General features: G+C 45.1%; 1 protein-coding gene and 1 non-coding gene across 3 annotated transcripts in view; one reads left to right on the forward strand and one right to left on the reverse strand.

Annotated features, from left to right (window-relative positions):
* LOC129712991 (rho GTPase-activating protein 22-like) overlaps nucleotides 1–21,087 on the forward strand; it is a 151,073-nt gene that overhangs the window by 1,079 nt on the left and 128,907 nt on the right. The gene's annotated exons all lie outside the window — the stretch shown is intronic.
* trnaf-gaa (transfer RNA phenylalanine (anticodon GAA)) lies at nucleotides 19,622–19,694 on the reverse strand. The gene has a single exon. It is a non-coding gene; the product is annotated as a tRNA-Phe (tRNA).

The raw sequence follows: 21,087 nt of genomic DNA on the forward strand, positions 1-21,087 counted from the left end.
TGAGAGAGGAGGAGAACACAAACTGTATAGTATTTGGATAACCAAAATGGGGAAGATGAACAGAATGTTGGATTTGCTGATTACTGAAAGTCAGGCACATATTAAATTAACAATGGACTAACATGGGCTCCACCTTTCCTGTGTCATCGTTGCAGCCTCTGCTTTGTTCTGTCCCTTCCCCACACCTCCAGTGTCCCCATCCCCGACTCTCAGTCTGAAGAGTCTCTACTCAAAATGCCACCTATTCCTTTTCTCCAAAGATGCTGCCTGACCTGCTGCGTTACTCCAGCATTTTGTGTCCATCTCCGGTGTAAACCAGCATCTACAGTTCCCTATTAACTTAAGCTGTCAAAACTAGCTGAGTTACTCCAGCACTGAGTTACTCCAGCAATCTGTCTTTTTTTTGGTATATACCAGCACCTGCAGTTCCTTGTCTTGACCTTTTGCAGTTTCTGGTTGTGTTTTAGAAAAGAATGAAATTCACTTGATCAAGTAGAATAAAACCAGCTGAGATATTATCAGGAACTGAACAATGGAAGAGGCTGGCTCTTTCCCACATAAAATATGAAGACAAGCGATGAGCCGATTGAGGTCTCTTAGGTGATAGAAGTGTTGATGGGATGGACAGTGTTTCCATTTGATGGTGAAGCTCGAAATGAAGTTATTGAATATCAAGCCGTCGCTGTTAAATCCCACAGGAAATTTAAAGAAAATCTCTTCATCCACAGAATGGTGAGAAACCACTGATGCATCCAGAACCAGGGGGCCACAGTCTTAGAATAAAGGGGAGGCCATTTAAGACTGAGGTGAGAAAAAAAACGTTTTCACCCAGAGAGTTGTGAATTTGTGGAATTCCCTACCACAGAGGGCAGTGGAGGCCAAATCAGTGGATGGATTTAAGAGAGAGTTAGATAGAGCTCAAGGGGCTAGTGGAATCAAGGGATATGGGGAGAAGGCAGGCACGGGTTATTGATTGTGGACGATCAGCCATGATCACAATGAATGGCGGTGCTGGCTCGAAGGGCCAAATGGTCTTCTTCTGCACCTATTTTCTCTGTTACTAAATGCATGATTACAATTGAGCCATTTACAGTGTATAGATACTTGAGAAGGGAATAATGTTATAGCGCAAGGTAAAGCCAGCAAAGTCCAATTGAAGATAATCCGAGGGTCACCAATGAGGTGGATAGTAAGTAGTTCAGGACCGCTCTCTAGCATAGTTTGAGTATGGTTCAAAGTTTATTTCGTCATCCAGTTGAATACACTATTGTGTTGGTGGTGAAGCTGGCTGATGTACTCTGCAGCTAAAGGATACAGACACCTCATGCAATAGTTTAAAGGCACAGAGACTTCCAGGACTTTGACCACCATCCGATAGTCAGTGGAATTTGGAAGTAAACTGAAATTGAAACAAACTTATTGCATGACACTCGAGTGTCATCAACAGAAAGGCACTTTGGTGACACTGATCCATACAGCCCCCACTCTAACAGGACAACAAAAGTATTTGCTTTTCATGAAGAGGTGACCTATAACCCTGGACTATCGTTAAACAGGAGCAGTGATAACCTGTTGTTTGAAGGAACTGCAGATGCTGGAAAATCGAAGGTAGACAAAAATGCTGGAGAAACTCAGCGGGTGAGGCAGCATCGAGGTTGAGTCTGAAGAAGGGTTTCAATAGACAATAGGTGCAGCAGTAGGCCATTCGGCCCTTCGAGCCAGCACCGCCATTGAATGTGATGATGGCTGATCATCCCCAATCAGTACCCCGTTCCTGCCTTCTCCCCATATCCCCTGACTCAGCTATTTTTAAGAGCCATATCTAGCTCTCTCTTGAAAGCATCCAGAGAACCGGCCTCCACCGCCCTCTGAGGCAGAGAATTCCACAGACTCACCACTCTCTTGTGAGAAAAAGTGTTTTCTCGTCTCTGTTCTAAATGGCTTATGCCCCTGTCCCACTTAGGAAACCTGAACGGAAACCTCTGGAGACTTTGCGCCCCACCCAAGGTTTCCGTGCCGTTCCCGGAGGTTTTTGTCAGTCTCCCTACCTGCTTCCACTACCTGCAACCTCCAGCAACCACCTGCAACCTCCGGGAACCGCACAGAAAACGTGGGTGGGGCGCAAAGTCTCCAGAGGTTTCCGTTCATGTTTCCTAAGTGGGACAGGGGCATAACTCCTTATTCTTAAACGTTGCCTATTTCCTTCGCTCCATAGATGCTGCCTCACCCGCTGAGTTTCTCCAGCATTGTTGTCTACTAGTGATGACCTGACTGGGTGTCACAGCCAAACGAAAGGTCTCGAGGCACATTTGTTCTAAAACTACCTCCAGTCTGCATTTATTTCTAACGTTTAGAAACTTTATCGTCATTCACTTTCATTGCAAGGTGTAAATCAATGGTGTGATTTCAAAGGCTTTGCGTGTATCCACAATGAGCAAACATTTCCCTGGTCAATTCCACACAGCCCATGGCAGATATCGCAGGGGCTGTGGGAAGGGGAGTGGGGCTTAAAAACCACAGCACTTATGATCTTACAATACACAGAAGTAATCATGACGCCACTTGTGTGGTGTGCATTCACCAGAGTTCTCAATAACGTTGGGATTGTATTCCTTTTCATTGGACCAGTAAGATGGAATACCACCTCTTTACTCTAATCCCCAAGTATGTGCTTGTTTGTGAGCTCCATCAATTTCTTCACAGCGTTGCTCTTAACCTGACTTTGAGTGAAAAGAGATTTGCTCCACACGAGCGATTCCAGTAAATATTCCTGCTTCGTTTCTGTCTACTTGCCGTGCTTGTTGTGTGAGTGTAGGCGGTGGGGACTGGGAGAAGGCAGTCTTTGACTGAAGAATGGCCCAGGCCGCTGACTTACTCCAGCACTTTGTGCATGTCTTGAGACAAAGGAACAGTGTTGGCCATTCTTAAGTCAAAGCCCGGGCAGCATCTCTGGAGAAAAGGAACAGGCGACATTTTGGGTCGGAACCCTTCTTCAGACTGAAAGTGGGAGGCGAGAGGGGTGGGAGACTGGAGGTCGGCAAAGGCCAGAACAAAACAACATTGGCAACAGATCAGCAAAGAAGAGTGGAGTCCACAACGGCGCTTTGTTGGGTGGGGAAGCAGTTCCACCCTACACATTTTGGAGGAGGGAACTGCACATGCTGGTCACCTATTCCATTTCCCCAGACATGCTGTCCGACCCTCTGAGTTACTCCAGCTTTTTGTGTCCTTCCTGCACATTGTTCCTCTGCATGTTGGACAAAGGCTCTGCTGGATTCTGTAGCAGTGGCGGGCTGTGAGAGAGACTTCCAGCTACCCCCTAGATCCAACACCTCACTATCGACATGGCCTTGCTGTATGGAAGCCTATCTTCATTGATAATGTCCACTCTTCCTTGGATATGAGCTCTGCTGTATGTGAAGCAAGGATCAATAACAGATACAAACAGCCGAGCTTTGACATCATGTAATGTCAATACAAGACACTTGATTAGTACAGGTGTCAGGGGTTATGGGGGAAAGGCAGGAGAATGTTTTCGTTTTTAGATTTAGAGACACAGCGCGGAAACAGGCACTTCGGCCCACCATGTCCGCACTGACCAGCGATCCCAGCACGCTAACACTATCCTACACATTCAGACTTATACCAAGCCAATTAACCTACAAACCGGTGTAGGAAAGAACTGCAGATGCTGGATTAAATCGAAGGTAGACACAACATGCTGGAGTAACTCAGCAGGTCAGGAGGAATTCTCTCCAGAGATGCTGTCTGACCCGCTGAGTTACTCCAGCATTTTGCGTCAACCTACATACCTGTACGTTTTTGGAATGTGGAAGGAAACCGATGATCTCAGAGATAACCCATGCGGTCATGGGTAGAACATCCAAACTCCGTACAGACAGCACCCACAGTCAGGATCGAACTCTGGTCTCTGGCGCTGTAAGGCAGCAACTCTAATGCTGTGCCAGAGACCCGGGTTTGTTCCTGACTATGGGTGCTGCCTGTACAGAGTTTGTACGTTTAATCCGTGACCGCATGGGTTTTCTCCGGGTTTCCAGTTTCCTCCCACACTACAAAGACGTGCAGGTTTGTAGGTGAATTGGCTTCCAATTCAAATTAAATTGTCAATATTCCCTAGTGGATTAGATAGTGTTAGTGCGCGGGGTGATCGCTGGTCAGCGAGGGCTCGGTGGGCTGAAGGGCCTGATTCCACGCTGTATCTCTGCAGTCTAAAAGACTAAGAATTAACACGAGGACAGATTGAAACATCTCTGAAATGCAACCAACTCTCCTCTCCTGAGCTATTTACTCTTTGTCATGCGGAAGTTAGACCAGTTGGGCTGTTAAGCATCGCCACGGTGATCTACACATCGTCCCATATCAATTGAAAGCCCCCCCCCCCTGTCCATGTTCACAGCAGCCTGCGAGCAGCAGAGGTGTCACTGTTGCTACCTTGCAATGACAGAAGGTGGTTCTTAATTACTGCTGCCTTGTGTGCCTGTGTTTAGATGTATTATAGTTGCAGGTACTGAGGTGTAGACAGAAGCTTTGTTTTGCATGCTATCCAAGATTCAAGAGCTTTTATTGTCATGTGTCCCTGATAGGACAATGGAATTCTTGCTTTGCTTCAGCACAGCAGAACATGGTAGACATGACTACAGAACAGATCAGTGTGTCCATATACCTTTATATAAATATATACACACATGAATAAATAAACTGATAAAATGCAAATAACAGATAATGGACTATTAATGTTCAGAGTTTTGTCCGAGCCAAGTTTAATAGCCTGATGGCTGTGGGGAAGTAGCTATTCCTGATCTAAACAGATCAGGCACTACCCTGTACATTACATGGATCCAAGCAGTTCAAACTCGAGTACAATAGATATAGCAGTTAAAGTATTGCACTCAAGTACGAGAAAGGGAATGAAGCAGAGCGCAGAGTATGGAGAAGGGTCTCGACCCAAAACCTCACCCATTCCATCTATCCAGAGATGCTGCCTGTCCTGCTGAGTTACAACAGCATTTTGTGTCTATCTACAGAATATAGTTCTCAGAATGTATGTTCCCCCCCCTCTGTAATACTGTGTCGGGAGAATACCGAGTATTGCTAGTCAGTGATTTCCATATCGTGGCTCTGCATGGAGACATTTTTTTACTTTGTTACAAAAACAAAAGCTGCTGGAAACACTCAGCAAGTCAGGGAACATCTGTGGAAAGAGGGGAAATAACCCCCAGAATTAACGGTTGAGTTTCCTTCACCATTCCCGTATCATGTTGCTGTTAGTTAATGCATTTCGTTGTCTCTGTACTGTACACTGACAATGACAATTAAAATTGAATCTGAATCTGAATCTGAATCTTAGTCACTGTTCTCACAACTTGAGTTTATGTAGTGTTCTTAAAGGAGAAATTAGTCTTGAAGAACCTCTGAAAAGGTGACTCCTGTACAAATGTTTAGTTTAAATCGATTTTAAACCATCAGCATTTTTTCAATATGATCTGAAATGAAGAACATGTTAGACCAAGAAACTGATTGGGAAAAGTTCCCCTTTCTAGGAGACTTCATGGGGTGGGATGGTACATTAATGTCACCGTGGCTCTAGAATGTCGAATCAAAGCACAGTGACAAAATGCGAAGTTGATCCTTCAGGACTGAGATGAGGAGAAATTTGTCGGCTAGAAGGTTGTGGAGACTCAATCACTGTGTGTATGGAAGTATTAAAGAAATCAAAGGGTAATGCAGAAAGGTAGGGATGAAGTAAAAAAATCATTCACAACCTTATTAAATGTCAGAACAGGGTTAAGGGACCGAATGACCTCCTCATTTCTATTTCTTATGTTTACATGGGGTATTTGTTAAATGGATTGGGAGGGGAGGGGGGTGGGGTGAGGGAGGGGGAAAGGTTCAGGGTAGAGGGAGAGGGAGAGCGAAAATGGACCTCTAGAGATGAGGAGATATTAACCTCTTATAAAATGGAGTGGGGGAGTAGAGGAGAGGTGAGAGAGTTCGGAGTCATCTTTTTGTGATATGGGCAAGGTGAAGATTGGGGTGAATTGATCGTCCATGAGGCACGTGGATCACACCCGACATCATCCCCCCCCCCCCCCCCCCCCCCCATCCCCCATCTACACCCACCCTCCCAGGCTGGCTGGCTCAAGTGACTAGACTGGAAGCCAAACCAGACACTGGGCTGCTTGTCCACCAGTTAGCTTCATTAGTAGAGGGCATCATCAATTTTGCTGTTGAATGGCTTATTTTGACAGTAACATGTCCTGAAGTATGTGGGGAAACTGAATCGGGTCAAGGTTACTGAATAAATCAAGTGTTTTGTGAAAAACTATGTGAAGAATTGCATTCACCAGCTCCGTGTGGAAGGCTGGTTTACATTGACTGACCCATTTGGACCTTGCCGAAATTCTTTGGGATTTTCTTTGAATTAGATGCCACTGTCTGTATGTAATTAATTGAGATGGGAAAGTTGCAACTGCAAGAAGAATGCAATATTTCAGCAGCTCAGCTCTGCAAGTAACCCTTTGAGTGTTGAATTGTGGTTCTGAAAGGTGTAAATTCCAACGCAACCTCCATTCTATAATTTGGTGTTAGTGGAGCACAGGTTCAACGTTTCATGAACCTTTTGCAATGCTAATGATCATTTATAGAAAATTAAAATCTTGCCTCTGGAATAATGTCCGACATTGTTTACGGTGGCTTGTGCTAATCATAATCAACATATTCATATCATAAGCAGCATAATCAAGGACGTGTCGCACCCCGGCCACTCCCTCTTCTCCCCTCTCCCATCAGGCAAAAGGTATAGAAGTGTGAAAACGCACACCTCCAGATTCAGGGACAGTTTCTTCCCAGTTATTATCAGGCAGCTGAATCATCCTACCACAACCAGAGAGCAGTGCTGAACGACTATCTACCTCTTTGATGTCCCTCGGACTATCCTTGACTGGACTTTGCTGGCTTTACCTTGCACTAAATGTTATTCCTTCACCATGTATCTGTACACTGTAAATGAATCATTTGTAATCATGTATTGTCTTTCCGCTGACTGGACAGCTCGCAACAAAAAGCTTTTCACTGTACCCCGGTACACGGGACAATAAACTAAACTGAACATCACTGTATCAAAAGCTTCGCTCTTAGACGTCTTTATATCCTGTGTAACGCAGAAAGAGGCCATTCGGTCCCTTGAGCCTGTTCTGGCTCATGGCTCATCCTCACTTTCCTATGCTCTCCCCATCTCTCATGCTTTCCTTCGTACTTAGAAATCTCTGTCCCTCTAAGATTCTGACCAACCTAAACACGTGTGTCCACTCAGATACTTTTTTAATTTTTATGTACAAAACCAGACATGCTTTCCTCTCTATTAATGTGTTGCATTTTCTGAAGAATTGTCGATTCTGCCTGTTGTTCGCAGATGGTCATGGAGAACTGTAGTATAGGAATGTTCTAGAAAGATAAGGCACTGGTGTGGTCTGAGAGGAGCGAGACCTGGATGGTCCCAACAAGTATTTTGGGCAGAAGATGTGTTGGAATAAAGGGCCTGTCCCACTTTCACAACCTAATTCACGACCTCTGCCAACTTTGCCCCTGACTCGTACACGCAGCATGGCCGTCTGGAGAGAAGGAATGAATGACGTTTCAGGTCACGAGTCAAGACCCTTCTTCAGACAATCATAGGTAGGTCGTAGCAGGTCGTGATGCTAGTCGTAGGTACTCGTGGCATCAAGTAGGTCGGGGCGTTTTTCAAGCCTGATGAAAAATGTCCACGAGTAGAAAAGGTCGTGAATTAGGTCATGAAAGTGGGACAAGCTCTTAACCCAGCGGGACAGGCAGCATCCGTGGAAAGACGGCATGGGTGAGGTTTCGGGTCGAGACCCTTCTACAGACCCAACCTGGATTACACAAATTTTGGGTATCCTGCCTCCATTATGCACCCCCAGGATTACCCACTGCAACCTCCCCAACTCGTCTTTCAGTTTCGGATTATTATTATCACATACACCAACTGAGATACAGCAAATAGCTTTTGTTTTGTGTGTTATTCAATCAAATGGATAATACAGGCACTGCGACTTATGTAAGGGTTATATCCCATGGACCATGCACAAGTCAGATGTTGTGTTAGTCAGAAACGGAAGTGCGACTGCGCACACACACATAAATATACTACTCAATGTGGAGACCACGTGGGAGCTCTGACAATGTGGGGGCATCCACGAGAATAGCTGACTGCCTTGCGGAAACGGCCACCTGCGACGGCATTGGGGCACTGACACCAAGACACGCAACACGACAATAATGCCGTGCGCTTAAGGAATTGCTTACATAAATGCGAGTTTACGGAAGTCACCTGTTGCGTAAGTCACGGAGTGCCCGTACTATACATGAATGCAATCAAACTGAACACAAGTGTAAAAGGTAGAGGGACGTATTGAGAATATAGATCTCAGCATTGTAACGTAACAGTTCCAGGGGAAAAGTTCAATACCCACAATGGGGTTGGTTGGAGAATCAGAACTGTACCCTGACTTATGGAAGGACCATTCGCATAGTTTTTTCTTTGAACCCATTGATTCGGGATCTGATGTGAGCCTGACTGGTATATAGAACAAGGAACAAACAGTGCAACTCTGGAACAGGCCCTTTGGCCCATCATGTCTGTGTCGTCCATGAGGTTGATCTAAATGAATTCCATCTGCCTCGATAGGTTTTGTAGATAGACACAAAATGCTGGAGTAACTCAGTGAGACAGGCAGCATCTCTGTCCAGGAATGAATGTTATTGATCGAAAGGGTGAATTCCATCTGCCTCGATAGGTTTTATTTTGTAACGATAGACACAAAACTGCTGGAGTAACTCAGCGAGACAGGCAGCATCTCTGGAGAGAAGGAATGAGTGACGTTTCAGGTCAAGAGTCAAGACCCTTCTTCAGACATCTTGACCCTCACCCTCACCCTTTCCTTCTCTCCAGAGATGCCACCTGCCTCGCTGAGTTACTCCAGCATTTTGTGTCTACCTTTGGTTTAAACCAGCATCAGCACCTCCTTCCACCATAGGTTCTGTATCCTATTATTCCCTCCGTTTGATGCCACTTCATGCAGGGGTGGGCAAACCGAAACCAAGCACCCACAGCTGCTGAATAAAAGGTTAGGTGATGATAATTACAGACCAAACTATTTTGCAGCAAACTGAAGGAGACAGTATCACTCGTACCAGCCCGCCCCACCTGGGAACTGAGGCCATAAAGTGAGATCTTCACGGTCTAACAGGAACCAGGTTTGAGGCAAAATGATAACAGCAGTAAAAAATGCAGATCCAGTGCCCGGGACATTAATCCTCCAGCTAAAATGAACACTGAGAATTTTGTTTTCACTCCAATGACCCTTACCCTGGTAACTTTCTGAACTCCCTGAGGCTAGAGCAACACACTGTGTGATAACAAAGACTGATCTTTATGGGTTAACATGATATCTTAAGGAGGCACTACCTTTGAAGGAGTAAAGTGCATCGGGCCAGTTATGCTGTTTACAAGCTTTCTCTTAATGCATGCACCATTTACTCTTGGAACAGCAACTAGAGGCCCGACCGTGTAAATAGCAAATTAGGTTTGACTGTGAGGGGGCATAGATTGGTATGAGCTAGTCTGGGGGAAGTGGGGTGAAGATGTTAAAGGTTCTAAGTATGCACGTCAGAGTTGCAGCTTGGTTCAACAAAGCAATACTCTGTCAACAAGGGAATGAGGCTTAATTTTCACAGGGCGGAACGGTGGCACAGCGGTAGAGTTGCTGCTTTGCAGCGCGTACAGCGCCAGAGACACGGGTTCAATCCCGACTACGGGTGCTGTCTGTACGGAGTTTGTACATTCTCCCTGTGACCCCCGAGTTTCCTCCAAGGACGCTCAGGTTTGTAGGTTAATTGGCTTGGTATAAATGTAAAATTGTCCCTAGTGTGTGTAGGGTAGTATTAATGTGTGGGGATCGCAGGTCGGTGTGGACTCGACGGGCCTGATTACGCGCTGTACCTCGAAACTCAACTAAAGGAATAGAATTTAAAGGCAATTTAAAGCACAAATTCAATTTAAGTTTACTTTAAAATTCTATTGCTGGCAGGACTTGAATACAAATGATGCTCTCCATGGAACCCAGAGTATGTTGAACCATTGGAAGGATTAAAACATGAGGGGTTAATACATGAACACATTAATACATGGAGGGGATGCTGCACTTTCAGAGATGCTGTTTATTTAAAAAAATGAAACCAAGGAAATGTGGAATGTTATACTCATGACGTGGCCAATATTTATCTCCACAGTCATTGTCATGTTATTATAGAGTTTAGAAGAATGAGGGGGGATCTCATTGAAACTTACCGAATAGTGAAAGGCTTGGATAGGGTGGATGTGGAGTGGATGCTTCTACTAGTGCGAGAGTCTAAGACTAGAGGTCACAGCCTCAAAATAAAAGGATGTTCCTTTAGGAAAGAGATGAGGAGGAATGTCTTTAGCGGGTGCCGAATCTGTGGAATTCATTGCCACAGAAGGCTGTGGCGACCAAGTCAATGGATATTTGTAATGCAGAGATAGATAGATTCTTGATTAGTACGTGTGTCGGGGTTATGGGGCGAAGGCAGGAGAATGGGGTTGAGGGGCAGAGTTAGATCAGCCATGATTGAATGGTGGAGTAGACTTGAAGGGCCGAATGGCCTATTTCTGCTCCTATCACTTTTTAATTTATAGGTTCATAGGATTATAAGACATAATAGCAGATTTGGGCCATTCGGCCCTTCAACTGCTGTCAGCACCGCCATTCAACATGATCATGATCATTTTCATATTCACCCTTGATTGGTCTTTAGATCTTGCTTGAAGAGACTGAATCTTTCTATTTCACAGCTCTTGCTTGCAAAAGATCTTAATGAATGTGCAGAACATGGGTGAGGTCCACTGGCTTCTGGAAAATAGGCATAGGAGTATTCCACAGATTCATTCAACATGATCTACATAAATGGGAGCCCTAAGGCTCTTCTATAATCTCTTGAAAACACCAATAGGTGTCACCACTGAAAGGGGGGAGATACAAGGAGAACTGCACGGAGGAGTTTCAGTATAATGCACAACCTAGGTGTCACCCTGAAAGGGGGGGTGGTGCAAGGAGAAGGCACGGAGGAATTCCAGTAATGCAGCAACCTCTCTCCCCCCCCCCATGTGTAGTAAAACATATGTAGGAAGGAACTGCATATGCTTACAACAAAGATGGACACACAATGCTGGAGTAACAGTGGGTCAGGCAGCGTCTCTGGAGAAAAGGAATAGGTGACCTTTTGGGTTGAAAAGAAGAGTAGCCTGTAGAATGATCTTGATCCGAAACGCCATCCATTTCTTTTCCCCAGAGTTGCTGCCTGACCTGCTGAGTGACTCCAGAATTTTGTCTATAAAACATATGTATCAATACAGAAAAATCTCCGTCTGATTCATCCCTATTTCTACAAACTATAATTCATTGCTGTGGATGGATGGCAGCTCGTTGCACAATGCAAGTCTGCACTTTGTGAACTGCCGCACTTGCCTGCTGCTGCACCAATGCATGGAATGCGTTGGAGGTCAGATGAAAGTGCATCTGTTCAGTCACTCCTCTCCTGAACTTCCACCGGGTGCAATGCCTTGTGTAATGTACTGAGGCCAGTCAATATTGGCAAAACAATTTCTAAATATATGTATATGTATCTATATATTGGGTCTTCAATTTGATACAGGAGTTTACTGTAGTTTAGTTTAGACATACAGCGGGCAAACGGACCATTCAGCCCTACTGATTCTACGCTGACCAGCGATCCCCATAGACTAGAAGCAACCTACACACTAGGGACAATTTACAATTCTTACTGAAACCCTCTCTCTCTCTCTCTCTCTTGCTCTCTCTCTCTCTTCAGAGGGAAAATAAATGTGAAACTTTCATGCAGATGAGGTTTATTGAAACAAAGATTAACTTCATAAGAGACAGAAAGACATTATTGATTATGCTTCAAAAATAATTAGCATGCACAGTGCAGAATCTTGACATTGAAGGTCCTTTGTAATATGCTGCCAGTCTCTCCACAACAAGCTGAGCCCTTGCCAGGGTATAATGCTGCAGAAACAAGGAGCTGCAGATGCTGATTTAGACAAAAAGATGCAAAGTGCTGGAGTAACTCAATGGGTCGGGCAGCATTTCTAAAGATATGTGACGTTTCGAGTTGGGACCCTCCTTGCTGTTGTAGCAGATACAACCCCAAAAGTCACCTATCCATGTTCTCCACAGATGCTGCCTGACCCGCTGAGTTACTCCAGCACTGCTACAGACACCAGTACCTTTGCATGCTGCTCCATCACTGTTGAGAAAACTGAGAGTGAATATTGGCAGATTGTTAATGGTGGAGGAACAGTCCTGTGAGTCTAAATACTGGTCTTATCCAGCAACTAAAAGCAATCCCGGCAGAAGTTGTGGGTCGTGATTGGGGGGATCTAGTCCCATTTAGTTTCTTTCTCTATACTCAAGATGCTGAGTTCAATGGCAACATCTTCGTGACTTCTTCGACTGAAATCAATAAACCTTGTGGCAAGGCAGTACCTCTGGAGAACATGATTATATGACATTACAGGTTGGGATTGTTTTTCAGACTGCAGGGGCTGTCCCACTGTGGGGACTTAATTTGCGAGTGTAGAAGAGTTTACGAGAGCATGAAAAAGTGTCATGGTTGGCACGGACTTGTAGGGCCGAGATGGCCTGTTTCCGTGTCATATATGGTTATATGGTCGTGTTGTATCGCTGAAGTAGAACACCTCCTTCAACCTTCCTCGACTAGGTAGAAAACCTCCTTCCACTATGTTGAAGACTAGCTTCAACTAACTTCGGGAAAATTGGACACCGAACAGTGAAGAGTGAAGACGACCTCCTCCGATCTCCTTCGACCTCCCTTCGACTATGTTGAAGACTATCTACGACTACCTTCGACTACCCTCAATTACCTACGAATAACATGCCGACCTACTACGACCTACCTCGACTAAACCTATGAGTAAAAAAAATATCGATTTCTTTCCATGACGACCTTTTTTTACTCGCGGGCATTTTTCAGCATGCTAAAAAAAAAACGTCGCAACCTAACTGAGGCCTCGAGTACGCGGGGACTACTCTCGAGCATGAAGGAGAGTTACAAAGGCCTCCTAGGACCTCGTGTCGACCATGCCGCGAGTATGAGTCGAGGGCAAACTCTTCTAAACTCGGCAATTAGGTCCCCGCGGTGGGACAGCCCCTTAATTGTAACTGGGTGGGGGGAAGGGGAGAAATCCTTCCCCCTGTCCCCTTCCACCTATATCCCATCCTCTGGCTTCACATTTTACTTCTTCTTTTGTTATCTTACAGCCATTTGACCTTTATCCACCCATCTGCCATTTAAAACTCCCTCACTGGTATCCACCGACTATGTCCTGCCCAGCATGTCCTTTGCCCTATTTACCTCTCTTCCAGCTGTCATTTTTGTTTGAGCTTATATTATTGTCACGCGTACTGAGGTACGGAGAATAGCTTTTGTTCCACGCTAACCAGTCAGCAGGAAGACTATAGACGATTGCAATCGAGCTTCAATCGAGTGCTCCATAAAGCAGATTGGCATCTGCAGTTCCTGTCATCTCCATGAACTCAGGACTGTCCAGGATCTTGTAGCTCTCTCGATCAGCTTGGTGGCACACTAGCCTGCTGAAGGGTCACATCCTGCTTTAAAATAGCAGTATTTAAGCAAAAAAGGAGGGGGGGGGGGAAAGATTAGGATGATTAAAATATGGTGCGATATGTGGGTGAGTTTGTGGCGTGGGCTGAAGCTCTTTTGAGCTTTGAGCATGAGGAAGGAAAAAAAAAACACAAGGAGCACTTTATACGCATAACAGGACTTTATGTATTTAAATATTCTGCTTGCTTTACACATTTGACCCATAGAACGAACTGGCATATTGTGTCAGGCACTGCCATAAGATTGGAGCTGTCTCTGACAGTATAACGGCCAATTAACAGAAAACAAATGATAGTCAAAATAATTAAGTTGCGTTTTACATCCCCCTCCCCCCAAGCAGAAATCTAAATTCCGGGATCTCTTCATTTATTTCATACGAGTATCTCGAGCAAATTTAGTTAGGGAAGTGTTATTGAAATATTCCTGGATGGTGAGCAGGTTCCAAATGAGATGTTCCTGAGTCGCCCCAAACAGGCGGAAGGCGAGTGTTTTGGGAGATCGGGTTACCATAAAATGCTAAGATTTGTACTTTCTTTGCAGTAGCAATTCTGGTGAAAATGTTCTGAGCAGCCAAATGTTGTTCTCTGCACTGCCTGACCCAACCAATTTATTGGGAAACCCAAGAAACCCAATGTCTTGATTAGTAAAGGTGAGGGTTATGGTGAGAAGGCAGGAAAATGGAGTTGAGAGTGAAGGATAGATCAGCCACGATTGAATGGCAGGGTAGACTTGATGTAGGGTGGAATGGTCTAATTCTGCTCCGATAAGTTATGAACATAAACAGACAATAGACAATAGGTGCAGGAGTAGGCCAATCGGCCCTTCATATAGACTAGATAGGCACTGGATTTGCACACAAAAGTTGACAAATGCACGGCCAGTTATGAATGTTTATTGTGGTGCAGACTTAAGCTCATAAGGAATAGTAGATTTAGGCCATTCGGACCATCAAGTCTGAAGCTGCCAGGAAGATCAGTGGACCAACTTGCAGCCCAGTGGTGTGAATATTGATTTCTCTAACTTCAAGTAACCCATGCTTGCCCTCTCCCTCCACCCCTCCCCGAATCCTGTTTCTCTGACTAGTTTAACTGTCTTCCTGATTACATTTTACTTTGTATGCCTCGTTGTCACCTTCCCCCTAGCTAACAGTGATCTATCTATTCTACATTTTCCCTGAACTTTGTCCCCTTTGATCTCTCACTTTCACACCTTACCCTTCCATATCTCTCTTTTCCTTCTCCCCTGACTCTCAGTCTGAAGAGGGGTCTCGACCTGACACATCACCGTTTTGTTCTATCCAGAGACGCTGCCTGTCCCGTTGAGTTAAGGGCCTGTCCCACGAGCATGCGACTGCATGCGGCAAGCGCGACCTAACGTGGTCGCTTGAGCTGTACGGCCTCGTGGGGCCGGTCCCACTTTGATCGCCAGAGCCGTATGGAGTTGTGCGGAACTGGCCCTGACAAATGCGGGTCTCGGAATACCTGACAGTGTTCAAAAATTCCGTGAGGCAACGGCCTGCCGGCCCGCAGCCACATTGAGGCCGTACCCACTGCCTCGACGGGCATACGCAGCGTCTGGACGCCGTACGCACCGTCTAGACGCCGAACTTCCCGCGAACTTCCCGCGGACTTCGCTCGAACCTCACGTCACTCACTCGACATCCGCGCAGCCCCCGCTTCCCATTTGGTTGCGCTTGCCGCATTCGGTCGCATGCTTGTGGGACAGGCCCTTAACTCTAGCATTTTGTGTACAGGGCCTCCTCAGCTTATCATGTGGTTACTTTCCGATAATAACCCATCGTAAATCGAAAATATCGTAAGTTTAAAATACATTTCACACACCTAACCTACCAAACATTCACATGTTTACACTAGTCATCGCGTGGCTGACTGAGTTCAGCGTCTCGCTGCCATTGCCCAGCGTCACGAGAGAGTATCGTACCTCATATCACTAGCCCGGGAAAAGATCAACATTCAAAATGGTTTCCACTGAATGTGTATTGTGTATGACCATCGTAAAGTCGAAATATGTCAAAGCATCATAAGTCGAGGATCATCTCTATATCCATTTGATCCAAAGTTAGGAGTACCACTAAATCACAAATTCAAACCTATGGACTATGTTTTTGGTTGAGCTATGGATTTCACTTTTGCACTATTATGGTTACCTGGTCTTACATTTATTAATTTATTGGATGTTTATTTGTGTGTTTAAATCATTGTTTTGCTGACCTGACCCTTTGGCCTTTATCTGCTGATTCCTGAAGAGTTAATCAGATCCACGCTCGCTCGCAGCAGATCTTCTGATTTCATCATCTATTTAGACCTCGTCTTGTTAACGATTCAGGCAAAAGCAAACTCTTGTCTCTCTCTGGCAGCTGATGATTAGATTTGTTTTATTTACTGGGAACGTTGCATTGCTGTAATGGCTTTTTTTTTTCGATACTCCTCGTTCAGTTTAATCTTTTAAACCAATATAATGGTCCACGCCTGCTAAATCATGTAGGCACAAAATCGTTCAGGACTCTGCATGGTTCTCATGTGACACGTGTGTCCTTTGACAATCAAGGTTTGCAAGTTGTTTTGTTTTGGAGATCAATTCACCCCCAGTAGCCTCACATGGAATATTTGATAACAAATTGCATTAACGAGGGTAGAGTTTTCTGGGGCATTTGCTCTCTTTCAGCAGATCTAATATAGGGGGAACTCTATCTAGATAAGCAGCATCACGAGAGATATAGATAAGGTGAATGGTCACAATGTTTGTCTGAGATTAGAGTCCAGAACTAGAGGGCGTAGGTTTAAGATGAGAGGGGAAAGATTTACAAGAGACTTTAGGGGCAATTGGAGGGTCCCGACCTGGAACATCACCTATCCATGTTCTCTGATGAATCTGCCTGACCCGCTGAGTTAGTCCAGCACTTTAGTGTCAAACCTGGTCAGCATGGACGGGTTGGGCTGAAGGGCCTGTTTACAGTCATAGAGTCAGTTAGCATTGAACATAGAATGCTAACTTCAGTCCCACTTGTCCATGCTAACAAAGATGCCCCATCTACACTAGTCCCACTTGCTTGTTCTTTGCCGATATCCCTCCAAACCTTTCCATTTCATGTACCAGTCCAAATGTCTTAAATGTACATGTGCTGCATGAATCTATGACTTTAACCATGAAATTCCCCACTAAATGACTTCCCTCTTCACAATACCCTTTATCCCCTTTCAGACTGTCCTGAAATGGCTGCAATGAATCCCTCTGCAGAGGCAAACAGTTTCAACATGGACTCTGGCAGTCACATGATTTCTGTTTTGTAGCAATTGTAACAATGAGAGTGACTGAAGAACAGTCGGCCATGGGAGTTTAAAGATCCAGCAGGTATGCAGGTAGTTTAGTTTAGGGATATAGCAAACTAAATCAAACATGCCCTCAGCTAGATGGGAAAGATGCCATAGCAACACAATAGAGTTCTCCATGGTTACACAAAAAAAAGCTGGAGAAACTCAGCGGGTGCAGCAACATCTATGGAGCGAAGGAAATAGGCAACGTTTCGGGCCGAAACCCTTCTTCAGAGTTCTCCATTGTAGTTTGGACCTCATTTCTCCCTCATCAGTGTGGTCCAAGTGATCTTTATTTGATTCCTGTTTGGGAGATTCTATTACATGCAAACTGACTATTGGGCTTCCTCCATTTCAACATTTGAGCATTGCTCAATCATCAATAAAGCACATGAGCTACAAGTTGTGAGGCATTACCTAAATGCAAGTTCTTTCTTAGCCCAAAGGTTTACTCATTAAAATGGCCACTAAGGACGACATATGTATTTTCGCCACCTCCGATTCCCTAACACAAGTGTGTCACCCTATCCTGCGCCTAATGAGGCCACAAATCAAAAAACCACACCCAATGATTTATTTGACATTAATCACTTGACCATGTCACAGACAATTTTACAGGAATGAATGCCAATCAGATGCAATTCACACCAATTCAAATTCCTGCACTGGAAGAATGAGGACAGGAAGGCAGAATGCTGTGGTGTCAATTGTTGACTTGCAGATAGTGATAGAAACACAGAAACATCGAAAATAGGTGCAAGAGTAGGCTATTCGGCCCTTTGAGCCAATATGATCATGGCTGATTATCAGTACCTCGTTCCTGCTTTCTCCCCATAACCCTTGATTCCGTTAACCCTTAGAGCTATATCTAACTCTCTCTTGAATGCATCCGGTGAATTGTCCTCCACTCTCTTCTGTGGCAGAGAATTCCACAGATTCACAACTCTCCGGGTGAAACCCTCATCTCAGTCCTATATGGCCTACCCCTTATTCTTAAACTGTGACCCCCTTGTTCTGAACTCCCCCAACATCAGGAACATGTTCCCTGCATCTAGCCTGTCCAATCCCTTAATAAGTTTATATGTTTCTATAAGATCCTCCCTCATATAACCATATAACAATTACAGCACGGAAACAGGCCATCTCGACCCTTCTAGTCCGTGCCGAACACGTATTCTCCCCTAGTCCCATACACCTGCGTTCAGACCATCCTTCTAAATTCTAGAAAGATTCTAGAATATTGGGTAAAGCCAGCCCAACATTCATATATAAAGTTGATGTTGATTACGGTTCATCAGATCTAATTGCCTGTAAAGATGTACGTCTGTTCACAAAGGCACCAGTGTCAAAGATTAAATTGTCTCCTCTCCAAATAATTCAATATGAACGAGTCTGTATAATATAACAGATTTCACACACACATGGCAAACATTTGTCACTCTGGGCTCGAGGTTTTAAGCACAATGCCAGAAATAATGGCTGCACAGTTGTAAATTGCTTCAATGTGGATTACAGCAATTTCCCACACATTTTTGGATGTGTTCTGAAACGATGCGCCTATCAACTGGCATCTTGAGCCTTTTGCTTCAACAGTCTTCTCTCACCCATCCATGTTGTTCAGAGTTGCTGCCTGACCCACTGTTACTCCAGTACCCCGTGTCTTCACCTGTCCCCATTTGCTTCAAGGGAACCTCCATCGTTCCAGTCCCAAGGAAAATTAAAGTCACCTGCCTCAAAGACTGCTGCCAAAATGCTCTAATGTCCACCATTATGAAGTGCTTTGAAAGACTGGTAATGGCCCATATCAGTGCCAGCCTTCTTGACACCTAGACCATCTGCAATTTATGTAAAATAGGTTCATAGAGGATGCCATACCCCTTGCATTCAGCCCTTTTAAATTTTGACAGTAAGAACACCTCTGTTGAGATGCTATTTATTGAATACAGTTCAGCCTTAACACCATAATACCGTACAAGCTCATCCCTAAATGTCTGGGCCTTCACCTTGGAGCCTCCATCTGTATGTGGCTTCTGGACTTATTGATCGGCAGGCCTCAGTCAGTTAGAATTGGTCAGAACTTTTCCTCCACCCTGACAACCATACAGCTATATGAAAAAAAATCAACAAGACACACAACTACATAAAAGTTAACATAAACATCCACCACAGAGGATTCCCCGCATTCCCCACTGTGATGGAAGGCAAAAAAAATCCAATCTTCTTCCTCTTTATTTTCCCATGGTCGTTGCAGTCAGATCAGATTCAATTTAATTGTCATTGTCAGTGTACAATACAGAGACAACAAAATGCATTAAGAAAATAGGTGCAGGAGGAGGCCATTCGGCCCTTTGCGTCAGCACCGCCATTCATTGTGATCATGGCTGATCGTCCCCTATCAATAACCCGTGCCTGCCTTCTCCCCATATCCCTTGACTCACTAGCCCCTAGAGCTCTATCTAACTCTCTCTTAAATCTTAAAGATTAAAGATTAAATTCAGAAATACCATTGCCGAAACCCGGGATTGAACCAGGGACCTTTAGATCTTCAGTCTAACGCTCTCCCAACTGAGCTATTTCGGCTACTCAGTCGAACTATCAGTCAGGGCGATCGGAGCTCCCGCAGCCGGTGGTCAAAGCTCCTGCATCAGGATGATGGAAACTCCCGTGTATGGGCGGTCAAAGTTCCTGTGGATTGGAGCTCCCGAAGTCGGCCTCTAACTAGAGACCGCGAGCTCCGTGATGTTAAGTCCGCAGTCACCCACGGTTGGAGCTCAGAGATCGATCCCTGGCAAAGGGATCACGAGCTCCGCGATAGTAAGTCCGCAGGCAACCGCGGTGGAGCTCTCGAAGTCGGTCTCCAGCAAAGGCCGCCAACTCCTCGATGTGAGGCCGCAGTGCGGACAGAGATACGATTCGGGAAAAAAGTCGCATCTCCGTTGAGGTAAGAGATTAGAAAAAGTTTCCCCCACACCCCCCTCACCCCACCCACTCAATAAACCAAGCTAAAGAACACTAAAAACATACATTTAACACATTGTGTTAAAACACAAAGAAGGAAGGGACAGGCAGACTGTTGGTGAGGCAGCCATTGCTGGCGCTACCTAGTTCTCACAGGGAGAAGGTTAAAAATCCGTACAGACAGCACCCGTAGTCAGAATTGAACCCAGGTTTCCGGTGTTGCAAGCGGTGTAAGGCAGCAACTCTACCACTGTGCCACCGTGCCTCTCTTCAGTGCAAACCAGCTTCTGCAGTTCCCTCCGACACAATTAATCTGGGGGTCTGTGCTCCTTGTCCCCAATCGAGCAGGAGTCCAACATCCAGCCAAGCCCTCTGGTGAAAGGCAGTGTTTCCTCCTGTCCATTCTTCCTGCACGTTAATCTCCTAACGATGATGAATCCTCCCCGAGCTTCAAATTGTCCATTTAATTAATTGAACAATCTTATCCCATTGCGCAAGGACGCGGCCAATGTGTCGATAATTCAAGAGCCCATTGTTAACTGTGTAAATATTTGATTCTCGCATCAATAAAATTAATCTTAGTTGGAATAGCCTCTGGTAAAATTGTGGAAGAGTCGCGCTATCAAAGCACAGTGGAGGGGCAATTTACTCATCAGACTGCACGCTTAGTTGCAACATGAGATGACTGGGCGATTCTTCACTGCTTCAGGTAATTGGCTTGAGGCCAAAGCAAACCTGTGTCTCGGGGCAAAGGGAGCAGACAGAGTCTGGCACAGAATAAAAAGAATAACATCAGCCCCTGCTGTCTGAAGCAGTGTTGGCATGTTATATACTGGCACACAACACAACCAACAAAGGGATGTTGCTGAAATTGATAAAAATCCATGACCAAGAACACATCGGCTACAAATGAGCATGAACGAACAATACAGACAGTACCTTGCCTGTGTTCATGCGTTCTCCTGCCTTTACCCTATTTGTGATTATTTCTTCTCTGCTCCCCCTCCCCCTCCTC

Source organism: Leucoraja erinacea, chromosome 34, assembly GCF_028641065.1.
Source record: "Leucoraja erinacea ecotype New England chromosome 34, Leri_hhj_1, whole genome shotgun sequence".
Taxonomy (NCBI): Eukaryota; Metazoa; Chordata; class Chondrichthyes; order Rajiformes; family Rajidae; genus Leucoraja; species Leucoraja erinaceus.